Source organism: Thunnus maccoyii, chromosome 7 (assembly GCF_910596095.1).
Source record: "Thunnus maccoyii chromosome 7, fThuMac1.1, whole genome shotgun sequence".
Taxonomy (NCBI): Eukaryota; Metazoa; Chordata; class Actinopteri; order Scombriformes; family Scombridae; genus Thunnus; species Thunnus maccoyii.
In genome coordinates, this window is record NC_056539.1 from 30,348,528 (window position 1) to 30,373,092 (window position 24,565).

The window sequence follows — 24,565 nt, forward strand, 5'->3', positions numbered from 1 at the left end:
GACCATTGCACCTGCATGCAAATAAAACACCGGAGCGGCAGAAGAAGCCTATGTGGGAAAACAAGTGATTCACTCTGTATTTGAACTGGTGATGCAAGACTGAAGGAAGGCAGTCTCTGTTTCTCTCGGTAATTATGTGAATGTGTCTGTATAGGGGCATCCCAGTGACCTTAACAGCGGTATAAGTGGAGCTAAATTGGGTTTATTTTAAGTAGGATACAGCACTTTTTGATTAGATTATATTATGAATTTTGTTTGTTGTTTCATTGATTTTAAAAAGGCTCAGTTGAATCCACATTTTCTAAGATTTTGCATATAGTAATAATGACATTTTTGTACAAATTAGTAACTCAGTCCGGTTTAAACCATGTAGCTCAGTCTAAATCTCCAAATGTTTAAGGACAGCCAGGGCCGGACCAACAGATTTTGAGGCTCTATAACCAGAATTCAACCCCCACCCTCCCCTTTGTAATAAAGTTTTTTGAGAAATTTACAATGTAGTACAAAGTCAAGAGGCTGCGGTATGTAGCACAACAAGCTAGCAAAACTGTGTAAACCAAACCACGTTCCCGCACACGCTCAGTTGAGTCTCCCTTACATGGAACTACTCTCCGGAGACTGAAACAAATTGCATACCATCAGAACAATTACTGACATCACACGACTGAATGAAGTTTGCTAGCTTAGTGGGTTAGCCCAGTTGGCCATTGCTGATAATATATAATAACACTGGCTGGTAGCTGACAAGGCATTTCCACAATAGGTAATCACTTAAATCCATTTAAAATAACTTGAAATTCAAGAATAAAAGAAATTAAAAGACTATGAAAACTAAAAATTTGTTGTTACAGTTTCCTTGCAGTAAGTACAACTAGATATATTTGTTAAAAATAACAAATAATGACAAAAATGGACACAAGACACCCCCTGCTGGCAAAATAGCTTAGTTACATTTATCGGCTTAGAGAGAGGCCATAATCAAACAACAATAATCAGGAATCAATAGACAAACGTTCAGGACCAATAGTGTTTTTAAAGTTTGTGCATCATGTCATCACAGTTTGGTGACACCAACATTTTGATATTGACTCATTAATTAATGCTGCATCAGATTTGTCTGCAGATGTTATAGTTAAGCTACAGTTGATAAACCAATGTATAGTGACAGCAGCTACTTAAACAGGTTTTAAAGTAAACTGACGCCTGTAACCCGTACATGTTTGTCCCACTAACTCTTCTCCTGTCAGCACCTTTCAGCCCGGACGATGATGCAAAGAGACGCTGGAGAGTTAACATGAGTTATGAGCTTGGCCTCCGGCTAGTGATAATCATTAAACTGTCTTCTCCGGCACTCCTCCTCCTCCTCCTCTCTCAGCTGCTCGGACTTGAGAGCTGAGACCTGAGAACTTACTCTAGGTTGAACTCAGCATGCTCTAATATTCATGTATGTGCACCTTATGAATATATTTGTAGTGATCCTGTAATACATTTTGGGAGTGATGTTGAACAAAAACCACATGAAAGTAGATGAACTTCATAATGATACCAATGAGATATAAAATAAGGTCAAAACTAAATGCTGCCTACCAGTCTGTTCCTGATAGTACATCAGTTTTGCATGCTGATTGGTTTGTGGGTCTACATGTTCAAATTTTATCACCTAATTATCTGCTCGGAAGCACACGACAGGCGCGATTAAAGATCTTATAGTATCCAGAGCTGCTTGTGTGTGTGTGTTGTATGAGAGAGAGAGAGAGAATTTGTAGGGTAAGTAGGTTAATTGCTGAGGCCTGATGGCGACTCGTTTTTTTTGCAACAAACAAGTTTTGTCACATTTCATGTTAAATACCAGAGTAGATTTGATTTTGATGAGTTACATAACAAACTTTGCCCAGTTTAAACTGAACTCATCTGATTAGAAAAATATGCAACAAAGCTCATCGATTAAGTCGGAAAGGTATCTCAACTCAAGGTCTGCCTTTTTTTTCCGGAGCTTTCCACCATATCACATGGATTTCATCAGCCGTTGGAGTTTGCTAAATCGTCATGGAGACGGATCTGTTGATGGACGAGCTCGGCAGAAGTTAAATTTGCTAATGAATGTCTTTACATGGTATGAATGAAATCATACTGCGGCATGTCAACAGATTCGTCTCCATGACAACTAAACAAAATGCATTCCGTTGATGAAGACCGTGTGATATGGTTGAAAGCCATAGCAAGTTGAGTTTGACTTGAGATTTCTTGCAGCCAAAAAAAAACAAATAAAAAAGCAGATTAAGTGTAAGTTTTTATCTTCCTGAATGTAAACTTAGCCATGATTACGAACACCTGATGACATGACCTCAGTATCTTAATGGCAGCGACGGTCCCTGATCTAGAGCCAGTATTTGTAGAACAAAGACACTCTCTCTGTGATTTCTTTCGAGATTAGGCAACTAAGATTTGACTTCGGGGAATGAATGACTCCTATTTTTGGTATGAGATGAAAGATGAGGCTGCGTCTTCAGTGTCAAAGTCAGACACTTTGTACACTGGTTCACCACTCTGACCTCCTTTTTTGAGGCAATGCAAATGAATCTCACTACTGCTTTGCTACTCAATGTAAACACAGATCATTAGCCTTGTTCTGTAAATTGACAGTGAACCACTTAACTAAAGGAACACAGGTACATCATAAACTGACATTTAGAGTCAGTCCTGATATCAGAAACCCTTGTAGTGTCAGTTGTGACGGGAGAAAGAATGTCAGACAAACCAAAGGTCGTCACACATCCTCTAATCAAATTTAGATTCTGGAAACTGCTCTCTTCTCTCACCGGGATGCTGCTACAGCAGCTGGAGAGTTGAAACCAAAATGTTTTTGTTGAAACTCAGGAGGGCCGACCGCTGTGAGCTTAAAACCAGAGCTGAAGAAAGCAGCAGTATGTGTGCTATCATTATCACCGCTGCTGTGTAACACTCTGACAAGGCACAAAGAGAATTTTACACCGCTTTGCTGGTGGTAGGTCTGCCTGCGTGTATTTATTTTTGTAGAAGTGTGATGAGGCTGTATTTGATTTCACTTACTCTGCCAAGACGGCTACACACACACACACACACCTGTGCTGAAGTGAATCGGTGTGAAAGGCAGCACACCTGTTTTCAGTTTTTATCTTCCACTTGGCAATTTAAAATCAGAAGTGGAAAGACAATTTCCCCTCCAGGGATCAATAAGGTATCATATTATCATTTCTCTCCGGATATTTGGATTAAGGCTTACTAAAAGGTCACATCATTTGAGAAGGTCAGGATCATCTTTTACCTTAACACTATAATGAAAGATGATATACATAACGCTATTTAACTGCTTTGATTGCAAGGTCAACAAGGTCAGGAGAAGTCACTTCTGCTCCTCAATAGACTAGAGAAACACATAATGCTTATATAACCTGTTAACGTCTGTCTCCTAAAATTGGCACCTTGTTGTCTTAGCTCACCTATCGAGATTTAAAGTGTCTCCTTTGAGCAGAAGAAATCTCTTTTAAGTGCTGACATGAGTGGAATTCCAGTAATGTAAATTCAACGGGTGAATCCTTCGCTGCTCCAAAAATAGCCCCACCTCTGCGGCGGTCTGTGCTCACACGCTAACCCTTGTCTGCATGTCTCTGGATGACTTCTTACCTGTATCTCATCTTTGTTTTCTTTCTTCTCTGTGAGTGAAGGGTGTCCAGCCCCCATGTCTTTGTATAAACAAAGTATGGGCTGTGTGTGAGCAGGGCAGGGAGCAGCAGCAACAAGAGGCGCTGCGTAGCTGAGATTCCCAAGATTCCCTGCAGCAGATCTAGTCTCTGACAGAGGCCACTGATAGTAGACATGCTTCATTGGGGCGCACGGATAGGTACCGCAATGTGTCTACTTCACAGCCAACCCTAAAAGTCAGACATTCCACATCAATTCCACTCATTCTTGCGCTCGACGCAGTGGGCACCTGCGAGAGGGTTTGTGTACGTGGGTGTATAGTTGTCTGCCGCTGTGCGTCCGCTCAGGTGTGGGTGTGAAAGTGTGAGATTGTGCATGCAGCGAAATGGAAGAGTGAGATGTATGCATTCCATCTAGTTTATTCTTCGAACAGTGATTACTGTAATTACCCAACAATGCGGCCCTCTAAACATTTGCTGCCTGCTTTGTTGCGCTTCTGTAGAATCATACCTTTGTGTTTTTGGAAGATAAATGGCAGGGGGGCACCCAGTCCGTATAATCAGAGGCACACCTGAACACTTAGCGGTAACAAACAAAAAGTTCCCACGAAGCAGTTTTGATACATAACAGAAGAACTTTCCATGTTGACTGCAGTCATAGGCTCTGCTTGTAGCATTAAAAAAAATTAATGGTTGGATACCTGATACACACATACATAAATACAGTACATGCAGTGACTCACAGAGTTTTCATAAGTGTGGTTTGATGTGCGTAAATCTTTGCTGCTTCTGTGTCAGCGATTAATAAATGAAATCTGATAAAAATGGAGCAGCATATCCTGCAGTCAGTTGGCAGCTGTGCGTTGCTATTTTGGGTTCTCCTACATTCTTACCTGAGGTGATCACACCCTGCCAGACCAACAGAGAGAAAAAAAATAGATACATAAATAAACGAAGCCAACAAGGGTGTAATTAAAGTAATTAAGGAAAGAGGTGAAGTACAGGTGAAGCAAAGGTGAAAGGCAGCCTGGCACTGCGAGGGCCTACATCTCACATGCAAAGGTAGTGATGTCATTGTGGGTCCCCCCCCCGTGTCTTAATACATGCAATATATTTTACTTCTAATCAGTAGTGTGCATAGAGGGGGGGGTAACGGCCCCAGCCGCTTCTGCTTTGCACGTTTTAAAAAACTTTTTAAACCGAGATATGTTTGAACACTTGCAGAACTCGTACTTCCATGCTCCACTTTTGCCCTAACACCAGAGGGGCCTGCGGTTGTCAGAGTGTGGTGTTGTTACAAGTGCAAAGTCTTGTTTTCAAATGCATCTCAAGTCTCGAAGTTCACATCCAAGTCAGTCAAGGTGACCTTTTGGTCACCCCAAGTGCATTACTGGTTGGTATGAGTCTCCCTGTGGTCAAGCCAAATGCCCATCTAGTCCCAAAGTGACCCCAGGATGCCCCTCTGGTCAGCCCAAGTGCAGCTGTTGTTGGTCCCTGTGTGACCCTAAAGCACCATGGGTCAGCTGCTGGGTCTGACTTGCCCATTTGCCCCTCTTGAATTGTCCCCATTGACCCCAAGTTTCCCTCTGATCATCCCAAGTGCAGTTCTGGTTGCTCACTCCACCTCTTCTAGCCAATTTTCTAACTCTGCATGTACAGTATATTTGAATATGCATGAGCTGATGTGCATATTATACTTCCTTTAAACAGACTTCCTATCAGATTGCGGTCTGCAATCTACGGGAACTCAAAACATGACCCCCATCCGGGCAGTCGCAGAGTGCACCCCTTAATCCTGCCTGCAAAATGTTACTGTGCTGCATGCCTGTCAGTGAACCTCAGCCATGCGGGCAACACAAGCCCGATACTTGCCCTATCTGCCGCTATCGTCCATTTGAACTCTTCACACGCTACGACTCCCCTCACATGCCATGCTGGGAGGCGTGGAGGGAGTTTGGGTGGGATGGAGGGGATAAAGAAGAAAAAGGAGCAATGATTGATCTCAGCCATAGACACCTCGCTTTATCGCTGCAGCTGATAGGACCTCCATTCAGCAGTGCTGTAGGCTGTTTTTGTGTTAGCATAAACACAGGGCCAAATCAGTACCTGTGCTGTACTGTTTACCTGGCAGCCGTTCAGCCCTTTTCTGTCTAAACTTGAAATAGGATCCAAACACTCTACTCACGCATAGTGGTTTGCACGAGATGCTTCGCCTGCCTCTCAACCTACCGCGGGGCTCCGTAGTGCTATTTTTGCACCATTTGAACCTTAACCGCCCCTCTTATTTCTTTGATTGAGAGGTGGAACATCTAGCTCGAGGGCTTTAACTGCAAACATAGCACTGATTTTGAGCAGTTACCAAGGAATTATCCTACAGACAACCTCAACAAACACCTCGCTGATTGATAAGATTAGTCTGTGGGTTATATTTAACCCCTTTTTGCTCAGAAGTGAGTATTACTAGAATTAACAGTTTTTAAAATGACTATCCCAGACTTAAATCTTGGACTCTGTAATATATGACCTTTTGCTGGTCATTGATCGAGTACATGATTGTGAATGTAAGAGGAGGCTGTAATTTTTTTTTCCCATTGCAATTTTAATCCAGGTTTTGGATGGGGGACTGAAAATTCAGTAGTAAAACTGAAAAAAGTGACAACAAAAGAGAAATCTGATGATTGAAAGAAAAGTGGAGACTATTGTAGTCAAATGCAGCTCTTTTATATTGTTATTGTGTTTTTCTTTGAGGTCATTTTTTGGTTTCAAAATGTTTTTATTCACTTTCAATTGAATTTTATTTGTTTGATTCTTGGGACATTTTGTTCAGTTAGAAACAAATCTAATCCCATATTTGAGGAAATGATAGCATACAAACATAATGTCTACCACATTTCATGGAAGCTACCAACCTTTAAAAGTTGAGAAACTAAAGACTGATCCTTGTTTCATAACTGCAGCATCAAATGTTAAATGCACCAGTTTCATTTTTTAAAAAAACAGGAATTTCTCAGTTTTATAGACTTTACACGGCTCACTGCAACAGTAATTAGAAACCAGGGATCCTACTGTTTGTAGAAAGCGCTATTAGATATTGATCTGGTGATAATTCATAAATGAATATCATTAAGGATCGGAAGTTTGATTGGGGGGGTGAAAAAAAAAAAAAAAGTCCTAATCTCCTCCAGCTGGCTGTGTGGGTCGTAATGTGTCCTGCCTCCGCTTCAGCATTGATCCACCGGAGCAAACAGCAGCTGCCTGGCTGCACAGTAAACCCCTGCACCCATCTGATGTACAACATATCCCATAATATTAACCCTCTGGAGTCCAGGTTTGTTTTTACTCAGCTGTTTTACTCTATGCATTCATTTTTGTCTCTGTTTAGCACATTTTAAACTCTCCTTATCCACATTTATGATATCCTTGTATCATGTTGTCAGTTTAAAGATAAGTATAAAGACACCAGGAGCACAAATTACAAGAGAAATAACACTGACACATATAAAATGTTTAATGGTAATCACTCAAAATATTATTATAGAACACTTCAAGGTTGTAAAATATAATGATTTAGTATTCAGACACACAAATACAGTAGAACAAATGTAAGAAATAAAACTATAATACAGTCTATTCTCAGTTTTTGTGTCTTCTTCATTGAAAGTATGTGTGCGCCACTGTAAATAAGACTTTAAAACATTTCTTTCTAACAATGTTTGGTCTACATAAGGAACCTCTGATTGGTTTTCTCAGCTTGTCTGTACATGACATATGAATACAGTTACTATAAATAAAACATGCTCAGTGTATTCACAGATGAACAGACAGACTGTCTAAACTTGTCTGACAGTGTGACATATAAGACACCCTTACCTAAAGCGATATGTATTAAAAATATTCAACGCGAACATCCACTATAGGTCACATGTAGATCTCTGATCCTCGAAAGTTTGAATCCCAAGATTTCAATATTCCAGATTTTTACTGCCTGATTAAAGGTTAAGACTGGTGTTATATATCTTTTTTTCTAATCATTATCTACAAATACCATCAAAAAGGCCAAAACCAGTATGAATTGATCTTTATGACTATCATAAGTCAAACACATAGAGACTCAGAAATATTCCCTCAGGGCATCAGGATGATGAGCGTCTGTCTCTGAGCATATACAAAGCTTTTATATAGTTGGCCTACTTATGTGCAATATGTACATTTTCCCTAAAATTAAAAGATACATTGTCATACTTATATTACATATATTTCTAATTTATCTTTGAAATTTGACGCTTTATATTTCCTTTTTCTTCATCCTCTAGAATATGCATTTCACTGCACATATTGAAAGTATGAGTCTGTCTGTAGCGTCAAACTGACTTTGTATCATAGAGCTCCATTGTATTGCAGAAATTATGCAGTAATGTAGTAATATGTCGCCCATATTGTTGCATTTGGGGGACATATTATTACATTACAGTCAACATAGTCAGTGTAGTTTATTAGTTTCAGCTTGTCAAGCAAAGCAGTGTATGTCTGCCCATTATGCAGATACTCTCTGTAGATTGTAAACATATATTTGTTTCAGGATTAAAAGTATTGCCCTTTTAGGTTTTCAATAGTTTTGTTAATGACATTGGAGTGTTTGTTATATCAGGCTATAGATGAACAGATCACACTTGTTATTAGGGTTAAATTCATTGTTGGCGTTTGTTCTTTTCAAGGAATTTGTAGTTAAAAAAAAAAAAAAAAAGATGAAATGGCTTCAATCAAATCAGTCAAATAAAACCTCATCAGCAATTGGTATGAATGCCACCCATATGCCAGGGCGCTGATGTTTTCGATGTGATTTTTGGCACAATTCCTATGTCTCCTGTTTAATTTTGAAATAGATCCGGCCGGAGAACGTAATCATTTACTCCCCCTGCATGCCAGAGAAACAGGTTTGGCCATCAGGACTGCCAGGTGGATGGAGGGGAGAGAAAGAGTTCAGAGACAGAAACTGCATCACCTGCTTGTTGACTGGGATGGGCGGTCATGGGTAAGTGCCATGATAACGGTGGAAATACAGGATTAGCTAATGCATTGTGATCATATCCCAGTCACCTTCAGCTGCGCCACAGTCTGCGTCTCGCTGTGAGAAACTGTTACACCATTACGGTTTCGCTGATATGAATGATTTCAGTGCTTAGATGGGAGAATTAGAGTTCACCGAGGGGTTAGGAGAGGTATAAATAGACTCATGTGTCAGTTAATCGTGTACGCCTCTGCAACACTTGTGTCCAATGATCTCCAATTATGCTAAAAAAGAAGAAAAAAAAACATAATTGCTGTGCACTGTGAGGCTTGTTCATGTCAGGAGATGAGTCGCTCCCATACCACTCTAATTGAACTTTCTCTGAAAGGCGTTGTGAGAAAACAGGCGGTAACAGCTACACACCTGACCAGGCATCTATCCAAACAAAAGGTCTTGAACCCAGCCCTTGCGTGCCTATCCAACCCAGACATCTGATTAATTATAGTGTGGCCGTTAAGGCAAAGAAAAACTAGCTGATGAAAAGTCAGCGAGTCTGCAGGCTCAACCTGCCCAAACAGCATCATGCGTGTTAGCTTGTAAAATCCTCCGTCCCGCCCCCCTCCCCCCTCCCCGTCTTTCCTCCCACACCCCCCCCCCCCCCCCCTCACCCCACCCCGCCGCCTCCCCCGCCTCCCTCCTCTGCTCTGGGCCCATTCGTGCAGACGAGGTAAAACATCTCCCTAGCTGTGTCAGAGCCCCGCAGGTGGGCCCCGCGTGCTCAGGTAGATAATATCACTGTTACTATAGACTGTGTTTGGGTTAGCTCGAAAACACTTTTCACGGCAAGAGCAAAACAAAGTGCTCTGCAGTACATGATAACAGCGGGAGCTGCTCCCTACAAATTAACCTGTGGAAACACTTTTGGCCTCGCACGAAACATACACACACAATACCTGCTCCTCCTTTTTTTTTTTTGATTCAAAGTTTACATGATGTTCTTCTGGGAGCACAGAAACATTTTTTGGGAGATTCAAGAGATTTCTCTTATAAGTAATCTACCAAAGGAATGATGTTAATCCAAAACAGTGAAATAAGCCTTTAATGTCCTGGTGGTTATGTTATAGGAACGAGCTGCCTTATGTCCATATTGAAAGCATTGGGCTGATTGGACAAGTCACTCTGTTTCTAATCTGCATACTGCTTGTGCAGTAGACTTTATAAATTGGCTTTCTTTAAACAAAAGAGGCATGAATAGCTCGAATGTGCTCAGGGCCAGAAGCTGGGATGACTTCCATAAACAGATCACCCAGGTGGTCCATGTGTGAGAGAGGGAACTGAGCGCTGGTTGAGAGGCCTGCTGTTGTAATCATAACCCTGCATCTCCTTATTGCAGGAGCTCTCTGTGTCTTACAGCAAAAGGTCTGAACTTCTGCTGATGTCATGAGGATCTGATTCATATTTACAGCTGTTGCGCAAACAAATGAGAAAAAAAAAAAGACTGACTCCACTTTTTGGGCTTCAGCACATGATTTTAGCAGCACTCGAAATGTAGTCGAGAGAGCAGCGAATTCCGATTATGACCTGTGGACAGTTTCAAAACCGACGTTGAACAAACAATAACAGGATCTTAATACATTTAGATCTCCTAGCATGAAAAATGAAGCTTTTTTGCAGCCAAACCTGGTTATATTTTTGTTATTCTTCATTATTATAAAACCTTTATGGGCTCTATGTCTCACAGATAGTGGTGTTGGGTCATGCAGGGCCTTAGCTTTACTGACACCAGTAATTTTACACTCTACAGTTATACACATATTACACATGATGAGCGTTTAAAGGCTGATTCATTTTTTTTTTTTTTTGGCTCAACGTTTAATTTGCTCTTTTCTGGCAATAAATATAAAATTTCACCACCATAATTATAATACTGGAAGTGTGGCGAAGTCTTTGAAACAGCGTTTAGTTCATCATATGGGTGGAGTTGGTGTAATTTGGGCCTCAGCATTTATAAAAATCACCCAGGTTTTTTTCCAATGTAGCGGACCGGAGAGCAACGGTTAAATATGCAGTTACGCTTCACAAAAGCAAAAAGTAATCACTGCACCGTGATAATTTTTATGTAAGGAAGAAGTCTCAGAACAACAGCAGAACAATGTTTCCAGTGTGGCTGCAGAAAGTTACACAAGTAGCACATTTTGGCTTCACCCCAACAGTCAGACTTGTAGTATTTTGATTATGTTTGTACGGGCTTGTATGGCTTTTACCAAACTGTGTGCGTATGTCTCTCTTTCTCCCACCATCCCGTGTTAAAAACAACTTATTACTGAACTGACTCTGCAGGGAAAAAATGACTCTTAAAAGCACTTCCATTGTGTAAAAGGCCACATATTTACCGGATATATACTCAGTCGTAGTGATTATATTGGCTTCTTGGCCAGGTCTCTCTGTGGAAAAACTTAACTCGAACGTGGCTTGTACTTTTATCTCATACTTTTATCTGAAACATTGAGTATCGAGTCATCCCAAACTGAGAAACAGTTTTACTTTTCACAACCAGTCCTTCCACTTTTACCAGCAGTTACAAATCATGTCTGGGGACTCATCTTTTAACAGATCTGCACAAATTTTATCATGACTACATGATTGCTTATCTTCTGTCTTCATTTTTTAAAAATGTTTTCATCCAAAAAGGCTTTAACTGCTGCGCCCTTCTGCAACTTTTCTCTCTTAAAAGTTTTGTTTTTAAATGTACTCCTTGAAAAATGGACTTGACCTGACTTGAATAATAAGTGCAACCCCCTGAAACACAAGCACCTCCAGTTTTAGTCACACCTAAAAACAAATAAAAGGAAAAAAATCACAGATCTTAGAGTGAACTTTTTTGTCTGGAGTGACAGTTATGTCAAACATCACATAATCTAGTATCTCTGAAAGGTCTTTCCTCAATCCCCAGGGCCTGACTCTTGAGTGGAGGACTCTGGTCTTGCGCTTGTTTATACTTAATAGTTTATATTGTGAGCTGCTCCAGACAGACAAAGGCCTCTGAGCGCAGGGCCACGCCACAACGGCTCTAGATTAACTGGATGGAAAAATACATTCCTACGCCTACGCACGCACGTCACGTGACGAGTGTATTCCTCATAAGACAGGTGAGGGATCACACCAACAATGCCAGACACCTCTCACCTTTATGCAATGTTTAGATAGCATTTTACATAACTAGCAGGTTTTTTGTGGCCCTCCTTATCGCAGGGTCGAGCACGTCTCGTGAATGACATTGACCCGGGGAGGGGGCGGGTGGGGGGGGGGGCTCTGCTATCTCGTCACCTGGTGTAACGAAGCCCCCTCTATCTTGTGTCTTATCATGTTGACCTGAGTTATTGTGAGGGGTTTTGTGTGCACACCAACGGTTTATGTACAGTGAGCATGACGGATCGCCTGTCACATGCAGCCTGGACATATCCAAACATACTTGTGCCGTTAGCTTTTAGTCTGTGTTTGTCTGCGAAAAGAATTATCATGAAAAGATGAGGAAACGGGGACTGACGCTGTGTGACTCTTAGGGTTACCCAGCTAGTGTTTCACAACGCTTAATAGCGTCAGGTAATAGCTGTGAGTCACTGTTGAGAGTATGCCATCGCGTGTGTGTGTTGAGAGGTTGAGGTTAGGCCTCTGTGTGTGTGTGGGGGGGGGGGGGGTTGTGTTTGTGTGTGTGTGTGTGGGTGGGTCAATTAAAAACTGGTTCTTCTGAAATATTGTTTTGACAGATATCAATAGTGCAGGGATCACCAGGTACAGGGGGTTCCCTCCACGGTCATAAAGCTAATTTAGGTTCCCTCGCTTTTATTTAGTTTCGTGTTTGGTATTTAGGCTCAGCTTGTGATGCCGGGTTGATGAATCAGGTCTGACATTACTCACGCAGGTTTGGATAGAAGGAAATGAGAACATGTTTGTCTGTGGCTTGAGTGCTACAGGAATTTCTGTTATTGTTTTTGTTCTACATGCTAGCTCTCTGACTGAAGCTCTAAAAATAACACAAAGTCCATAATTGTGGTTTTAACTTAAAGCCCCCCTCCTCCTCCTCCTCCTCCTCCTCCACTCCCTCCACCAATTCTCCTGCTTAGCACCTGTGTTGGTTTATGGTGTCTTTTGCGTATTTGTCAGATGATTTATGGCATGGTTGCTGTCAGTCTGTCACATGTTGTGCAGGAATGCACCCTGTGATGTCAGAAAAACACCGATTTGGCCGCGCAGCAAACCCAACAGCTTTATATTTCGGTGGAAACTTTGTATGACGGTATGAAGGACTGTCCCTTAAAAAACAATGTGTTTATTTATAGTGCTACTGTTTTGTTGGCATGCGAGGTGTGGCACTGAGGATAAATTGTCACCTTGCAGAGTTCGTCTTCTGAGTGCCTTAGGCCATGTTGACAGAAATTAGATGACAGACCTTAGTTTTAGAGTACACACTAAGAGTCTGTAGCCATGGTAGCAACTCTGTCACGCTGTACTTTGGGCTAAATGCAACCATCAGCATGCTAAAATGCTCACAGTGACAGTGCTAACATGCTGGTGTTTAGCCTATACCATTTACCAGGTTCACTATCTTAGCGCAGCCTGTTAGCATGCTAGCGTTTGCTAATTAGCACAAAGTATAGCGGAGCTTGATTGGAATGTCATTAGTTTCACAGGTATTTATTCATAAATCCATGTAATGGGCAAATTGAAATTTTGACCCGCTGATGGCACCATAGCAAAAGTCAAGGGCATGACCAAGGTCAGTAGACTTCATCCTCTGGGGAACATGAATATCTGTCCATTGAAAAGATGTTGACCTGGATCAAACTGGTGGACTGACCAACACCGCCATCTGCAGAGCCATGCAGCTAGCAAGGCTAACATTTTACTAGTAAACTACAGACTAGAGGGTACTACTACAGAATGTAAATATAACGCAGCGCAATGTAAATGTAAAACACTGTTTTTGGAATTAATTTGATAGCGTAATTTAATTTCTAACATTTTTAAATTTTAATTTCAACATGTCATGTTTTTCAAAAAAGTCAGAGAAAGACAAACATAACTTTGAGGTTCAGTTAGCAATGATTCAGTAGGAAGTGGTTTCACCCCGTAACCTCAGGTGACAGGTCAAAGTCACTGCACTATTGTATAAATACATATTTCTTATTAAATGATGGCACTTTGATGATTGGGTTGATATTATCTGACCACAAATTTCCTGTGAAAAACAGGGAAGTCAGAAAAAGACAAAAATAAGTTTGAGGTTGACATCAGTTGGCAGTGACTCAGTAGGAAGTGGTTACGTTTCACACTGTGTAACCACTCGGTTGGTCAAAGTCAGGTAACGCACAAAAGTCAAAAGTTTTTAAATGTTTTATTTAGTTTGGTTGTATGAAAATTCCAAGAAAGCATCTCAAACGTCACATCGCAGGCAGAAGTTGTTTCTCGGCTGCTAAAATGAGACATTTGATCATCAGAAACAAAATACCTCCAACATTTTATTGTGTAATGCAAAATTAAGCAATCACAGAGAAAGTTGGAGGCAACAGAAAGTTTGTTTATTTACGCTGTTGCCACAAATAAGCACACCACATGTATTTGAAGGTGTTTGAGCCGCCTAACCTTTAACTTTAGATGGAGGTCTGCGTGTGTGATGTGATTCATTGTCTCCATTTACAGATTTTGTACTTTTCTTGTTAAAAAAAAAAATCTTCACAGCTGGACTTTAAGCTGCCATTTTAGCATGCCGGGTCATTGGAAGCAACAGCTGCAGCTAAAAAGTTATTGCAGTTATATTAGCATAATTACAGCGCTTCACAGTCGATCTTTAGTATTTAGCTGCAACGTTTATGTGGTAGTGTTAATGAGGTTGCAAACACATAAATACGCAAACACACACATGCTAAGAATCTTTGTTCCTGGAGGTATTTTCCCTAGAAAAAAAAAAAAGAAGAAAAGGGGCATTTTTGTGAAAATTCCTACTAATTAACCGTACAATAGATGGAGGCCTGTCTGTACTCATGAAAAAATCTGAATTTATCATGAGAGACATGTCTCTGTTATCCCAGTCTTCCATGCAATGTATTTATAGAAGGTCTCCCTTTGATGAGAGATTGTTGAATGTGATACTGAGTTGCAAATTTAACTTGAAAAGGAAAAAAAAAAAAGTAAAAAAGCTCTGTGGCTCAATGTTTTTCCTCAGAACCATGTGCTTTACCGGCAATCAGACCTAGAGATGTAACAGCAGTCTTATCGCTTTTCTTCTTCTCACCTCCTCCTCTGCAAACTCAGTAGAGCAGCTCTTCCTTAGCGGCCCGGCTGCTGCCTATCAGTCGCCTCATCACTGCTCTGTTTCTGCTGTAGCCAGATTATCACGCATGCGACAATAACGTGCCAGCGTATGCGGGCATCTTCTGTTAGCTCGGAGTACTGGCACGCTCAGTAAGGCGTGTGACGTCACAGAGGTGGGGCGGTAGATCTGATCTGACTGAATGGAGCAGCCATACACAGCATAGCATGACAACACAGTCCACTACACAATCAATCAGATATCGTCAATAAGCTTTAAAGAGGCTGTCTCTCTCTCTCTCCAAAGAAAAAAATGTGTTTGTCTCCTTTTAAAGAGCACATCAAACTCCCCCGAGAGGTCTTAACGCTTCAAAGAAAACACAAAACTAGATTTTTGTTCTTTTCATCTTCAAATGAAGTTTTGCATGACAGAAACATCAAGTGAAGATCCTGCTGCTTTTATTCGCTTTTTTTTTTTTTTGATGTTTTACCTTTTGAACTGAGGATAACAACTGAAACAAGAGCGCCACTGCTTTTTAGGTTTTTAGGCTTGTGTGGTATGCATTTCTAGAATGAGTCATACGATACATTATTTTTGTAATAGAGTAATGTTTCCATTTTAATCTTTGACTGTTTTTGTTTGTTTACTTGGTGCAGACAAACAAGTAGAAGCCAGTGGTGGAAGAAGTATTTAGATCCTTTATGTAAGTAAAAATAGAAATACTGTAGTTTAAAAATACTCCATTACAAGTAAAAGTCATTAATTCAAAATGTTACTTAAGAAGTATTATCAGCAAAATGTACTCAAAGTATCAAAAGTAAAATTACTCATTATGTTGTGACGTGTTATTATAGTATATAATATTATAGTATATTAATATTGTTTGTTTTTATCACTAACAACATACATATAAGAGCATTTTAATGTTGTAGTTCATCAGTTTAGAGCCAATTTTAGATACTTTGGGTAGATTAATAGTAATATTACTGCATCATATTATAAGTGTATCATGTGTTTTTTTAATAATAATAATAATACACTTTATTTATGCAGCACAAATGCAGCTCAAGGTGCATAACACATTTTTAAAAAAAGGAAAGAAAAGAGCAGACAATTTAAACAAGTTAGAATATTAAAATATATTATTTATGTAAAATTGTAATCTGAAAAGTAACTATAAGTAGCAAATAAATGTAGTGGAATAAAAAAGTACTATTTCATATTTATCTATGAAATGTAGTGGAGTAGATGCACAAAGTAGCATAAAAAGGAAATACTCAAGTAAAGTACAAGTGCTTCATTTTGTACTTAAGTGCAGTACTTGAGTAAATGTACTTAGTTACTTTCCACAGCTGGTAGAAGTTAATGGGATCCTGTGCAGGATGAAAACTCAGGAAGGAAAGTTGTGTTAGTGAAAGAACATACAGATTTGCAACTTCATTTGCAAAACAAAACAAACAGTAAATATGTTGCAGTCATTTTCTGGTTGTAGTAAAAAAAAAAACACACACACACATGTATTCTACGCAAGCACACAGGTGCGTGAGAGTTTCTTACACATGATTTAATGAGCTGTGCTCTCGGATCAGATAAGCCTTATCAGATCTGTGCAAGAGTCGTCCTGTAAACATCCAAGATAATCCGCCTGTGTGTGTTGCGCGTGCGCGTGTGTCTGTGCGCGCACACACACACTCGTAAAAGTGTGTAGAATATGTGGTTGCATGTTTATATAGAGCAGATCTCAGAACGGGAGCTCAGGTTAAAATCCAAACGGGGCATTAAATCTAAACTGGCAGGCTGCCGTGGGGCGTCCAGGACTGTGAGTGACAGGCTCTCCAAACTCACCTGAGCTTGTCTCCCAGGTGCGATCACACTCGGTTGATCCACATGGTCTGGGCCAGGTGCATACCCCGCATAGTTGTACCCTCTGTCTTTGCGTCAGAGCTCACAGAGCGTGTGCTAATCCTGCAGATATTTGCACTAAATTTTCCCTAGAGGGCAAATATCCTTGAGCTTTTCACTCAATAGCTCTGCTGAGGATCGACCCTGCACAATATTCTGTCTACGAGTGGAATCTTAGATATTTCTGGGCCTGAAAAACAACACATCCCTGTGTTTTTGTATTGCAACAGAACCTCTGTGTGAAAACTTTTGGGAATCATTTAACCTGCTTCCAATACTTATAAGTGTTTCAAGGATGTTTTTCGAGCGTAATTGTTTGCAGAAATCTGGCGTGTTTTTAGAGGCTGATGATGGTGAATGTGGATTTATGGCCTATGACTGTCAAAATTTCCCCATGATTTGAAGAAAAAATAATTCTTTAGAGGTCCAGTGTATGTTAGATATGCTTTAACGATGGGACAGAAGAGAGATGATAAGAAATGAGGGGTGAGACGAGGCAGTTATGTGGCATGCATCTTACCCAGTAGGCTACCAGGCTACTATTTTATGTGAAAGTTGTGTTACAGTGTTTCATTTAAAACCCACCTCTCCACAGGAAGCTGGATAAACTATGTAACATAAATTTGATGCAATGCATTGTTTAATTTTGGAAGATGTGTACTACAGCTCCTCCGAGAGCAGAAAGAAACACTTTGTGTGTCTTTATCCATTTTTTTTTCTCGTGTGTGGGGGGGGGGATGGCTGCCAACTCTCACAGCGGCATTCTCTTGGGTCTTGCGCACTACTTTTACACTTAAATGTTGCACTCCAAGTTAAAATTATCTGAACTTTAACCCCGTTCACCTCTGACCTTTTTTTTTTTTAAAAGTCTGTCGTATAAAAAAAAGGCTAACAAGTTTAAACACAGAAAGGAAGAGCAGTGAAAGAAAGAAAGATGAGATCATGAGATTATGATTTACCACAGGGTTTGATAGCGGAGACGGTGGTGCAACCTCATACAGCACAAGGTCACATATTTGATGAGTGAGATAAATATCTAAACATCTAGTAACTACGCTGATAATGAGATGCGTGAGTCTGTCAGTGTCAGAAAAGAGTTAGCTCTTTGCATTTTCAAAGTCGGGCCTCTGCTAACCAATTTCAGTATCAGCACCATGTATGTATGTTCCTTCAAATGTTCTAATCTGGTATTTTAGGCTCTGGTCAGATGATAGATAATATACCCCACAATAGTTGCCATGCACACACACGAAAACACACAACTCCCACACACCCAGACTCACACACATCAGTTCCAGAGGCTCTTCCAGCCAGCCTCCTGTTGACGTATGCAGGCTCAGGCTGGTATGCAGAGCCAGACATTCTTCCGTCCTGTCAGCTCACGGCACACATCTGACGCTGCATCTCCGAGGACCGACGCAGAGCCGCGCAGTGACGCACGACGCGGCAACTCACCTGCTCTGCTCGTCCATGTTATTGTTTTCTTTAAGGGCAGAGTGTGTTTTACAGCCAGCCAAGAACCCAGGACTGGACATGACTCACTCAACGTCAGTCTATCAAAAAGTAAAAGTACTCATAAAGAATGGCTTCTCTTAGAGTTTTTAAGTATTTGGATGTTGTTGTTGAGTCTAACTCTGTATACTGTTTATACATCAGTTGTGGATACCAAATATTTATCTGCAAGTACCTAGTATCTACACTTAAATCAGATATTGTCAGATAAAATGTAGAAAGTTGTACAAATTGGAAATATTCAAGTGAAGTATCAGTGTCTGTGCTGAAGTGCATTTAAAATACTTGTACTTGAATAAATGGTTAGTCTGCGTCGGAAGTGTGTGTATGTGTGTGTGTGTTTGTGTGTGTACTCAAAGGGAAGATTATCTTATCCTGATTAAGGAAACTGGGGAACACCTGCCAAAATACTGGTTACTTTGGTACATACCAAAAAGAGTGTGTGTGTGTGTGTTTGTGTGTGTGTGTTTTTTTTTGTTGTCTGCCAACCTGATAAGCAGATAAGATAAGTAACATGTAAGCAGAGTCATGGCGGTAGCAGGCGAGTCGCACGCCATGATCTCCTCTAACCCCACACACACACACACACATCTCCTTTACCTTCGGTTACTTTTCTACATGCATCCATGTGTCGCAGCAGAAATGTGTGTGCATGCATGCATCCTTCACATAAGTGTGTGTATGTGTGTGTGTGCAGGCATGCGGTGTCTAGCTTGAGAAACGCAGCAGGGGTTTTGCTCTGTCGCTCGGCGGAGGGAGGGAGGGAGGGAGCGAGGGGGGCCAAGCTGTGATAACAAACTCCATTCACTTCAGAAATAACAACACGGCACTTAGAGTGAACCGCGGGCTCTTTTCCTCTGGGAGCCACTGATCTGCCCGAGCAAAGAACTCCACTCATTTACTGTCATTAGCTGTTACATCACAGGATGGAGCCCTGGCTCGGCTTCGAACTGGATCGCTTATCTTCTCATTTGCACTTTGCACACATGGACACACCTGCCTGTGTTCATGCACACATGCACAAAATCTCAGCGTGTAAGGGAGCGTAATGCCGCCACCCCATATAAAGGACAGAAGATGGTATTTGGTGCTGGAGACTTTTAAAGACCCCCTCCGATGAAAATCAAGTTTTGAACCTTGTTCAAATGTCCATGTGGTGTTTTTCATATGCTACAGGACATATCAGGAGCGAAATAAGCCATGGCTGAGTATTTCCACTGCAGTGTATCAAGGAAAAGCTCAAAAACCTGGATTCAGTCAGGCAGGATTTCCTACGTCACAAATCTAAGGAACCGATCATTTATAATTAAAGATAATTATACGCAGAGTTTACCTCCTCAGGTTTTTTCCCCAACAGCTGATTCCGATCTGCATGGAAGAGTATCAACCCGTCGAGTTGAAAAGCCGAGTCTGGCATTTTGCTGTTTAGCCGAGTTTCAGTCAGGAGAAAAACACAACAGTTTCATCCTCTGATAAACACTCAGTCGGATCAGATCCATTTTGTTATCCAGTGAGCGAATGTTGACCAGAAAGAGTGATGGAATGGCTGGCCTGGGTGTGTTAGCTTTTAGCTTGGCTAACAGACCCCTCTTCTGCTTCCATGCACACCGCTTCCTCTCGTCTCTGAGTCGTTGTAGTCTGCTACACCAGTCTGCTGCCGCAGGGCGTTGTGTCCTCAGGAGCTGCAGTTTGCCGAACGCCGCTCTAAGCTTCGGAGGAAGTGAGATGGACAAGTTGTTGATAATGTTCAGAAGTTGGGCTGTACCTTCTTGGCCTAGTTGCACTGGTTGTGTTATTTGCACACTTACTCACATTAAGAGAAGAGTCCCGAACACTCTTTACACCATAACTGGGAGCAAGAGACGCCGCTGAACTGCTGCACACCGCCATGAATATATTTGCACATAGATTCTGGAATTTTTAATGAGGGAGAAGGAGTAGATGTCATTTTAAGGATTTTAAAGTGGTAATTATACAGAGTATGTCTGGAGAAGATCTTTAAAGGGATGTTACCAAAAAAAAAAAAAACAGGCCAGCAGGCCAGAGTATGTGCTCAAAAAAGTGATATTTATTAACAAAAATATTAATGAAACAGTGGCAGAAATTAACCCCGAGAAATTCAACAAAAATAACTTAAGCCACAGCAACAAACAAATAAAACCTGCAGCAAGCTGCCACCTACCCTCTTCCCTCTATCTCAATAGACCAGTGACGGGCCTTTTAGCTTCTCAGCCTCACCTAACTGGAACATCCCATCTCAGGTTACCATAGGGTGAGCCAGACTGATGCCACGCTGTCAAAACATAAAGAACAACACTGCTGACAATCACAATTTCCTGTGGATACACAAACACAGCCATGAGTGCCCCAAATTAAACAGAATGTAATTTACTGCAAAATAGTTTTATCCTACCTCAACTTGACAGAGCCTAGTGACTCACTACTGAGTGCGGCTAATGATGCACATCTGTTGCCACTATCACTGATTAAGCAGATGATCTGCCCTACCGTCACAACTCAAAAAGAACAGGACTGAAGCCCTTCAACAATATATAACATTGTGAAACACAAAATACTCAACTGAAACCCGTATTACATTTGTGCAACATGACTGAAATCAACAGAAAGATTAGACCGAAATTAGTGATTTAACACAAAAACACTAGTAATATTGTGAATCAGGGCCTGGTGAAAAAGGGAGAGGAGCAACCTTTTCACAGGGAGCTAAAACCTGAGTTTACATGGTCAACCTACACTCTCAGAAAAAAAATTATCAGAATTTTGGAGTACATTCAAGATGCGTGTCAATTTTGGGCCCCTACCTTTTACACTTGTATGCACTTGTAAAATGCACCATCATTCTGACTTATTGCGCCATCAAACTCTTGGGCTATTTGTGTTCTTTTTAATAACATAAAATGGAGGAAACTCAACAGATAATCACAACACCAAAGTATCAGAGAGGACATGTGTTTATGTGTGATTTTGGGTTCCACATGATAGAGGGCAAAATTATTTATTAAAAAAAGGGTGTTTGCTGACTGGGTAACATGTTAACTGCCTTGCAGTAGCACAACAACAAATCTGAGCAGGCAACTCTTAGCTTGTAAGGCAGTGAAGACACCAGAAAAAGCAGAATTCCCTGACATCTACATCATGGTTTGAGATCAGGCTATGTGGTTTACAAGAATTATAGTTCTCATTCATTCAAGCTTGAGTTTTTGAAAAGTGATGGCCCTAGTATAGAAAGAACAATTCGCGAGTACTACAGCAAGGGGATGATTCCCAACTGTCTTCTCACCCAACACTGCTAATTGTGTTTGATTGGGTTAAACATGAAGCCCGTCTGCAGGAGGGTGAACCCTGGTCGGTTGGTGGGTTGGTCCACCACTTCAGTCCAAACTGAACTGAATGGATTCCCATGAAATCTTGAGCAAAACATTCATGGTCCCAAGAGGATCAATTCTAATGACTTTGGTGAACCTCTGACTTTTCATCTACCGCCCCCAGGTCAAAGTTTTCCTTTACTCAGTGAGATATCTCTACTTATACTTGATGGTTGGCACCACATTTTGTACAGACATTCGTGGTTCCTATGCAGTGTATTCTAAAGATGTTGATGATTCCCTGACTTTTCCTCTGGCACCAACAGCAAGTTGACTTTTATGCTTTTAACAAAGATGGTTGGCTCATTATACCTGCTAAACATTTAACTCAAAGCTCTACTGTGCTTAGTCCAGTTGTACATTCATAGGGCGTTTTTAAACCTATAGTTCGTTTGCTCTGGTCTGAATCAGTGGATGAGTTGGTAAACTTGGTAAACTGGTGAGTTTGCCTCTTGGTTCCATTTCTTTTTACACTGATGAAACTCCAACAGAAACAAATGCATCACTACAAGCCGGCGGGAGCAAGAATGCAAACACAGGAAAAAGGTCTTGATAAAGGTCCTATCTGCCAAATATCAAAAATGCAGCATACTTGTTGTTGTTCGTCCAGGTTGGACCTCGATTCTCTCTCCGTCTGATAACAACTGATGATTTCACTCATCTGCATCCCAGCATGCAAAGCACACCTGGCCATGTGAACTGGTTAGCTCAAGTTTTCAGAGTACGTCTTGTAGTTGGGTTAGATTGAAATTGGATCACAACCCCATTGCAAACAAACCGCTCCAGGGTTCATTTGGGACCTGACTGAGACCACATCCTCAAAGGGTCTTGGTAAAATTGTTTTGGTCTGTACCCATATATGATTGCTGTGTTCAGACCTGCACAAATGAATTAAAACCAAAGAGGAAAATGAACCAACGTCCAATTCAACCTTACGTAACAGCGCAGGTCTGAAAACGCCCTTAGTCTTGTTTCCCTGAATCATGCGGCATCCATAACTTTTTTCGTAACTTTACCATTATTTCCAGCTAAATTACCACTAGCATTGATCAAAAGGTTAGCGTGTGGTCTGATGAGGGCCCATTTTGTTTCGTGTTTTGATACATCAGTGAAAAAAATATTTTTCAGTACAAACATGCACTCACCTGTACATCTGCTTTTGACAGTGTTTATGGTCTTAGTACCTGTGTGGGGTTGGATATGAGTCACACGAGGTCTGAGCTCTGACTCTCAGACCTCTAAGCTCCCAGCAGCTCAAACCCATCCTGATTAGGTTTTGTCAACCCTAAACACTGGAAGACTTTGAGGTTGTCCTTCCATCCTAACCAGATTTTACAAACCAGTTCTTTCTTTTGTATTTTGTTAATCATAAGATTTTGCATTTTAAAGAAGAAATGAAGGAAAACACATACCTATTCTAGTGTTTCCTTGCATGTATACATCAGAAGGAGGAGACAGCCACACACTCACAGCTTGTTTTTATTTTAAATTCTGTAAATCAATGTTTTTGGCACATATTGACTTCCTCAGGACCCTGCTGATCCTATAAACCAGCGGCATGCACCCCTGAGGGCCCGGTTTTTTTTTACTTGCAGTTCCACTGAAATGGTTTAGTGTTCATAAGAGACGTGAAGAACCTTGAACTCATCCAGCAAGCTATTAATACAAGTAGAAAAAACACACACACACAAAAACTCCCCAACAAAGTTCCATTTTTGTAGGCTTGCTAGTTAGCTGTAACAGCTGTTTCTCTGATACTTTTTGTAATTTTTCATGTCAACTGCTACAAACTGGATGAGCAAATGTACAAAGGGTCGTAACACTCAGCTGTTTTTCGGTTAATTCAAGCGTACTCTATAGAAAGACACTGCATATTCAGTCCTTTTACCCAAAGCCTAAACAAACATGTTCATTTATTACTCATCAACATGTTTCTCCATCTTCCATCTTCTTTTCTCTTTCCTGCTTCTGTTTTCTCTTTCTCCTTTTACTCACCTGGATCTGATGACAGAGTGATGTGGGCATGAAGAGCAAACAAGCACATCAGTCAGGGGTCATCACTGGTCATCATCAGGTCAGAGGTCAGTGGCCAGCCTGAGAGACTGTAGAGCAGTTAGAAGAGCCATGTTACTGTGGTAACATGGTAATTATGACAAAAGATTAGCATCACTCTGACCTTTGAACCATACTATGATTGCTGGTAGAGTTTAGACTGCTGTCAACAACCGCTCCATGCCCTGAAACCCAAAAATGCCTGAGCAATAACATCATTTGTCCAGTGACCCTGTTGTTAAAGGATCTGTCTTTAAGTTTCTGGACCACATACGTTTATAGAGTTATATTTACATACGTAATTGAGGAGTTTGTAGAGATAAAATTTTTGTAACATTTTGAAGTATGTGATCATACTTATAAAAATGCTCTTCTGTAAAACCTTTAACAGCATCAGTAAACATTGAAATCCTAGACATAATTGTTAGTCCCTGATGGCAAGGTTGCTCAAATTTATCAGAAAATTAAACACTGTACATCTTGTGTACAGACTGTAAAGGAACTTGGTTTAGCCAAGCCACTTTTGGTTCATACGCTTAAGTAAACCCACTCCTGTCTGGCACCAAATGGCAAGCAGACAGTGAGATACTATAGTGGTACATTTAGCAGAGTAAGAGCCAAAATATTTTTCTCAGGAGTTTGTGCTAAAACAGAGAGCTAAACAGAGAGCTAAACAGAGCTGGAAAAGAGAGTGAACATTAGACTTATGTTTGTC

General features: G+C 40.8%; 1 long non-coding RNA gene across 1 annotated transcript in view; it reads left to right on the top strand.

The window, feature by feature from the left end:
* The window catches only part of LOC121900746, a 67,122-nt gene that overhangs the window by 28,487 nt on the left and 14,070 nt on the right, over positions 1-24,565 (top strand). The gene's annotated exons all lie outside the window — the stretch shown is intronic.